We start from the raw sequence: 7259 nt of genomic DNA on the forward strand, positions 1-7259 counted from the left end.
AAGGACACTCCCTGCCCTTGGTGTTTGATGGGGATCAGAATTGCAAAAGTGCTTTTGGTTATTGGCTGCTGTCAATCAATGACAGCCCCAATTATAAGGACAGCAAAGAGAGCACGTGGCCACCAATAAATTTACAAGGATTGATTTTCACATACCAGCACAGCAATAATACAGACTCCCATTCAAGGAGCCCTTATTAACCAGCCAGGCTATGCAGCAGTAGAACACGAAATTGCACTGAACAGGAATGTAATCCCCACGGACCTTCTCCTTCCCCACTAAATTTTAGTTCAACATTGATTTTTTATGTTGAACAAACACATCATGAGGCTGAAATGAGATAGGTGGATTCATCTTGAGCCTTTTTCTGCTAAAAAAAAAAATTGTCTAGGAACAAGGAGAGACAGCCCTGTAATTACTGCTCCAGGATTCATTTCATTCATTTGCAATGCAGCTCCCTCCTGACCTTCCTCCAACGCTGGCATTCACAGACACACCACGGTATCAGCTTGGCTTACTCCACCTCCAGTGGGGCAGCAAGTTTCAGGGTACTGGAATGAACTGGAACTTGAGAACCTGCAGTTTTTATTGCTGGTGTTACCTGGTTTTGCTCAGTATCTCTTGCCTCTCATCTTTTCTCACGGCATCACCACATAAAACAGCTCTTGGTACAGGGGCAGAGGGAGTGCAGGAAGAAAAGGGCCCTGGTTTCTACCCACAAAATCCTGGGCAAAAGCTGTAACACCGCATTTGTCAGCAGTTTTGCACCGTTCTGCTGCAGCACTGAGCTGGGGCTCACAGGTCCTGTCGGGGCAGGGAGGATGAGCCACCTCGCTGGTTCTCAGTGACAACAAAATGCACTCGTGTCCCTCTCACTGCTCAGCTCCTGCTTGGCTTTCAAACTGCCCAAATAACAGCGGTTACTGAGGGGAAAGATGGGGAGAGTGAGGCCCAAGGAGTCCCATGCTCCCAGCACTGCAGCTCCAGCTGCTGCACATCTTCCAGCACAGACTGATTGCAGTGAGGCAGGTCCCGAGGCTTTTGGTGTTATGTTTTATACTCCAGAGAGTAAATCCATCAGGAAGAAGAAAAGCAGCAAACCCTAGACAGCACCAGAGATTTCCAACCTGAGTGACAAACGCTGAGCACTGCGAGGACTGGAACACAACAGTGACAACAGGGCCAAAACACAGATGAGCTGGTGGCCCTGGAGCAGCCTCAACGTCCCTGAAGGGTCATCCTGCTGGATCTGAAATTGGATGGGTTTCAACCCATGTTTACCTCATTCTGCAGTTCCAATAACTGCAAATTCTAGAGCAGGCAAAGCCCCGTTGTCGTTGCTGCCCAAACACAGCCCAGCTCACCGAGACACCGTGCTGCCAGTCCAACCAGCAAACCCAGCTGGGGAGCAAACACTGCCAGGACGTGGCTTCTGCTCTCCCAGCACATTCCCACCCCTGGCCAAGGTAGGAATGATCCCCTCCTGCCCCAGCAGAGCCCCTTCCTGCAGGCTCTGGGGTGTTTGTGGGCACAGTCAGGGCTTTTTCCCCCTCTCAAGGACCTGCAGAATCAAGCCAGGCCAGGGATCTATCAGACCTCACCAGCACAGCATCCCTCTGTAGCAGAGGGAACAGGCTTTATTTTAAGTAGAGCAATCCTTTCTTTTGTCACTGAAGTGGAGTTTTAAAATGTCTCTCTTGTAAATGTGCCAAAAATAAGAGCATAATTTATTCATTTCCTCTATGTGCATTTTGTTCCTGGTTATCTTTCCAACTCCTTGACTGCTGTGAAAAGTTAAAAAAAGGGAAGAAAAGGGAAAAAGCACCTCTAAAGGTTAAAACTTTGAGCCAATTTCAACTTCTACATACATTAGAGCAGTGTGTTTTTCATTCATTCCTCCTGGTGACATTTCAAGCTTTGTTACAAATCAATCAGCATTTCCAAAAGCATTTGGAGAAGCAGGAAACTATAGTGGCTACAAATCCTACAACATCTATTATTCTTGCTATTTCACTCGTTTGGGTGAAAAACATTTCAAAGGTTATTTTAAAAGAAGCAAAGATTTGTCTGAAGTTTCAGGACAGACAAAATATTTCTGTGCCATGTTTCAGCAGCAGAATAAACTTTAGCAATATACACAGAATTTATTTCATCATGAATTTGGTCAAGTGTTCAAAAGGCTGGAGCCTGGAAGAGAGGGAAGAGATACAAATAAAACAACTCTGCATGATGTGGAAATACTGGGAAATAGGGAATGTACCTAAAGGTCATAAAAGACAGATTTAAAGTGGAGGTTCTGGAAGCTTCCTTCAGTGTGGTATTTATCACCCAAGGCCACAGAATCATTAAGGATGAAAAAGACCTTCAAGATCATCAAATCCAACCTTCACAACACATCTCAAAGTGCTGCATCTACTTTTTGAACACCCCCAGTGAGGTGACTCCAGCCCTGCCCTGTGCAGCCCATTCCAATCCTCAGCCAACCTTTCAGTGAAGAATTTTTTTTCCTGATATCCAGCCTGAACCTCTGTAGTGCAACCTCAAGAGCAATTTATTTCAGCGCCCAAGGAAGGAGCAGCTCAGCTCCTGACAGCAATGTTGACAGCCCAGTGTGGTGCCAGGGGTGTCCCTGGAAATCAAACTCAGCTGCTTTACCTTCCCAGAGGCACCAGGAGCAGAGGCAGGTGTCCTGTGGGATGGGACATGGGGGCTGCCCTCAGCATGAAGCTGAGGAGAGCAGCGGTCACTTGGCTGTCCCTGTGGTGCCATGAGGGGCCAGCACAGCTCTCCTCCCCATGTCCCAACCCCTGTCACCCTGGGCAGCCCCACAGCTCTCAGGGTCCGGGTGTCGAGGTGACCCCAAGGGTGTAAAAGTCCTCGTTTCCCAGCCCGTGCAGCCAAAGAAGGAGTCTGAATGTGCAGGGTCGGCTTCTCAAGGTTGTTTTTTCTAGACAAGGTTCTTCTCAAGGTTGTTATTCTAGAACATTCTCTCTCTGCCCTGCTGAGCTCTGTCCAGCAGCTCGGCCATGACATTCTGTCTGCCCTCAGGGCGGTGTTCACATTTTATACCCAAAACTCCGTGTGCCATGTTTACAATAACGTGCCAATGTCTGTCATTGATGTTGGACAGTGTGTCTGTACCTTAAACCAACAGAAAAGTGTCATCATCACAGCAACACATGGAGGGCAAGGAGAAGGAGAAGAAGGCCAGGACACACCCAAATTCCTCCATCTTGTCCCCCTGAACCCCATTCCTAAAAGCCCCAAAATTCTACTTTTTCACCCTGTATTAATTCAGCTACCACACTACTCAAACCCTTGTGATTTGTAATTCCTCATACAGAGTTGGCAGTTTTTCCCATGGGCTAAAATGGAAGCCACAGGTGGTTTTGACTTCATGCCAAGGTCTCCGAGCCCCTGCCAGGGTCTGGAGCCAGCCAGGGCAGCCAGAGGGATGTCCTGGACTCCGACACACAGCTACCCCTGTCCCTGCTGCCCATCCCATCCCATCCCATCCCATCCCATCCCATCCCATCCCATCCCATCCCATCCCATCCCACAGTGCTGCAATCCCAGCAGGAGCAAGCTCTGCCTCTGGTGGGAGGCTGAGCCCCGGGGCAGCAGGAGCAGGGCAGAGGAGCGGCTGTCTCCACTTGCGCAGCCTGCCTGCCCGGGCTTTCATCAGAGACTCACTGCCCCTGGTTGTGTGGGAAACCCAAGGGGATCAACCATCAGTCAGGATCAGAGAGGAAACTGTGCCTGGGAGAGGACAAGGAGGAGAAAGAACCCCTCAAATCTGCACCCTGCCAGCCTGGAAAGCCCTTGCTGCCATTTACCCATCACGGACCCACTTTGTACCCACTTTGTACCCACCAAGGCTGAGGCTGGGTGGGCAGGGCAAACCCAGCAGCCCTGGAGAACGGGCAAATCCCTCCCCAAATGACACATCTCCAGGTTTTCCCCACCTCAAGGCAAGCAGAAAGCAGCTGGAACCCCACTGTGCCCAGCCTGGCCAGCGGTGCACCGGAGGAGGACAGAGGTGCCCCATGATGGATCATCTCCAGCTCGCAGCCTGTCACTCCTGGTTACCATCATGCCAAGGGAGGAGGAAAATCTGGGCCTCAGAGTGACATTATTCTCTGTCTGGAGTCTGGGGAGCACCACGGATGAGGCTGAGAAGCTCCTTTTCCACAAGTGATAAGCAGCTCTTCCTCATCTCCCATTTGCTGCTGCACATCCCAAGCCAGGCTGGGATAAAGCTGCCTCAGCCCCAGGTGGAGATGGATAAGGAATTTTAAAGTGACACGAGGTCACAGAGCAGAGCTTTGAGCTGGAAAATGGCAGTTCTGGGCATTGTTGAAGAAGGGTCCCCAGCCCTGTGGCAGGTCCTTCAGCCACTGCCCTGGGGGGGTTCTCAAGCACTCCCCGAGGAGGGAATGCAGGCAGACATTGCTGGAAATCAACAGCGGCCAGTTCTGCTTCCAGCATTCTGTAACCTGTCCAAATGGATGCTCTCACATCCCAGGCTGTCTTTGCCTCTTATCCACACCCAAATGAGAAAGAAATTCCACTCTGCCCCTCATGACTCAACAGGAGGGTCTCCCTGACCCTTTTGGCTCTTTACTCTCTGTGTAAATCACTTTAAATCAATTCTAACTCCATTTTCCTTTGCAGAATTCATCCATGCAGTAATGAATAAAACTTGCCATCAAACTTTGCTCAATCACACTCTGACAAATTTAAATTAAATCCCCTTCTGCTAATACCTTTGCCTGTGATTCTTTAGGCGACATAAGTCACTCATCTGTGACACAAGGTATGGGCACAGCTGAAGCAGCTCCACCACCAGCAATGGGTAAAATAATAATAACTCATGGCTGGGAGATAAGCTAGAATTTTTAAAACTCTGCACAGATGCCTCTAGCAGGTTCCTGCTTGTCTTTATGGTTTCATCAGAGCTATTTCTGTTCCAGGATGTTATATTTGTAATATTTTTTTTATTATGTAGGAAACAGCTTATTTGATCAATTTGCCCTATTTTTCTGTTCATGAATTTAGTAGGAGGTTAATCATTTCCCTGGGTTTACTAGAAATTACCTGCCAGATATAATTGCAGTAAATAAAACTTGCTCTGGAGCTCAGGCTCGTGTGGTTCAAAACAAATGCCTGCAATTACTGCGTTTGTGGAGCATGAGCTCAGCAGAGCAGGAACACGGGGAAGGAAATTAGTCTGGGGTCTTAAAAGGCACCTGAGGACTGCAAGTGCTGTTCCCTGGCAGCTGCTCAGCAAATCCCCACGGGTATTCTGCTAAATGCTGCCTTGCTGTCCTGGAGGGGCAGCAGTGGCTGTGCTGGGCAGAATGGCCCGTGCCTGCTCCCTGCACATCCCCGGCTGCTGGGGAGCAGGGATGTGACTCCCAGGCCTCCAGAAAGTGCCCAGCAGTTGCTCAATGCCCCTTGATCCTTCCCACTCGCAGCAAAGTTCTGATATTTCCCTTAAATTTGCTCTTTTCTGCCGTAGCTTGAGCTGCCTCAGACGCGTTGTTCAGTCAGGTGCCCTCTCCTGCAGTGCCTTTGCCACCTGTTGACAGCTCTGGCTCACACAGACACGTCTGAAAAGTGCTCAGGTTATGCACAAATCTTGTGTGTGACCTGCAGGGAGGGCTGGGGCAGGGGCTCAGGGCACCCTGCACCCCAAAATCCGAGGAAAAGCTGCATTTGTGCCTCCAGCCTTTGCTGTCCCTCAGGACCCTTAGATCAGCTCTGATGGGTGGGGGCAGGAATGGATGACGAGGGAGTTTTGCTTATTAAGAAAAAGATTTATCTTGGAAACGTGCCCCTGCATTTCTCTCAAGACTGCACAGTAAAACACACACACGAGGAAGGCAATTTCCTACAAGTCCCAGTCTGCAATTAAAAAAATACCCCTTTTAGTGTTATTCCTAATAAATACTGCTTTTAGATGCTGAGCAGAATGACTGGGAAATACTCTGTGTTTTTATTGACTTCCTAAAGCAAAAGCCTCAAAATCTATCCCCCAGCAAGAGCCATCTCTGAGGTTACACATCCCTGCACTCCCATTGCAATAATCCCTTTCACATTAAAAAATAATGAGCTTCATCTCATTTGCAGATTCTTAAAAGCACCGAATGCTGTGGTCACTTGGCAATAGGAACGCACGTCTCATAAATAGTAAATGAAAACAGAGCTCTCTTACCTTCCCCCAGCAGCAGGGCTGAAAGCTGGGCAGTCCCACAGGGAAGCTGATTCCTTTCAGGAGGCTTTCATTCCAGAATGGCTGAAATTCCTGCCCAGGGAGGCTTGTTTGGGGGAAGACAGAGGGTTCTGCTGGACATTTAAAATGTTTGTTTCACTATTCCCATCTTGACAAACCTCTCTATAAATGCAATTCTTTCTTGTAGTGGAGAAGTGCCAGAGCTCCTGGTAAAACCCAAATCAGTCATTTTTATGGGGAACCTGCACAAATGCCTGTTTCACCAAAGAGGAAATTTGGGAAGCATCTACAGCTAAGCAGAACAGAGCAGCTCACTGAAATGGGTGCCTAAAGGCAGCTGCAACCAGAGAAATGAGATCTATAATACAAGGCTTTGCCAAAAGGATAGACTTCTCTGTTTCTCCCCCTCTTCCTAATATACTTGTGCACTTTCTTTTGTAATAAAACCTCCCTAGAACAGGCAGTCCCTCATTATGGATGTGTGTGTTGTGCCAAAGCTGTGGTCCAGCAGTGAGGTTACTGCAATAATGTGCTCAGGACATCAAGAAAAACTTTTTTCTTTTTTTTTTTAAATAAATCCATAAGTCTAAAAGGCCTTTAAAATTTAGTATATATGAAACCAATTCAATTTTATCGGAGCAGGGTGTATAGGAGCTGTTTTGCAGCCATCTCATCATTCCTCAGCGAGGGATAATGCCCTGTTAAGTTCTAGTAAATGCTTTAAAATACACAAGAAACTCACTGATATTTTACCCTTCTGTTGGGTTTCATCTTGGCCTGTGCTCTGGCATTCCTCATGTACAAGCAGGGCTCCTGCTGGCTCCCGTGCGTGGAGTTCCAGGCCAGAAGTAGAGGGGTTTGGTGTAGGATTTTGACAAGCACCTGATGTGTGGGCACTCAGTGACCCTGCTGGGATGGTGGACAGCCACCCCCATGGCCCAGCACACACAGACAGAGGGTCCTTGGCCAGCAGCCTCCTCTGGCCTTGGGGCTTCCATGTGGCAGCCACAGGCAGCCAGGCAGG

General features: G+C 48.6%; 1 long non-coding RNA gene across 3 annotated transcripts in view; it reads right to left on the reverse strand.

Annotated features, from left to right (window-relative positions):
* Positions 1 to 7042, reverse strand: part of LOC137480888 (uncharacterized) — a 77588-nt gene extending 70546 nt beyond the window's left edge. For 2 of the 3 annotated variants that reach the window (XR_011003161.1, XR_011003160.1), the window contains exon 1: positions 6218 to 7042. This is a non-coding gene — a long non-coding RNA (uncharacterized lncRNA). The remainder of the gene's footprint in view (positions 1 to 6217) is intronic. The other variant, XR_011003162.1, reaches the window with a different exon arrangement.
* Positions 7043 to 7259: the final 217 nt, after the last annotated feature.

Source organism: Anomalospiza imberbis, chromosome 11 (assembly GCF_031753505.1).
Source record: "Anomalospiza imberbis isolate Cuckoo-Finch-1a 21T00152 chromosome 11, ASM3175350v1, whole genome shotgun sequence".
NCBI lineage: Eukaryota > Metazoa > Chordata > Aves > Passeriformes > Viduidae > Anomalospiza > Anomalospiza imberbis.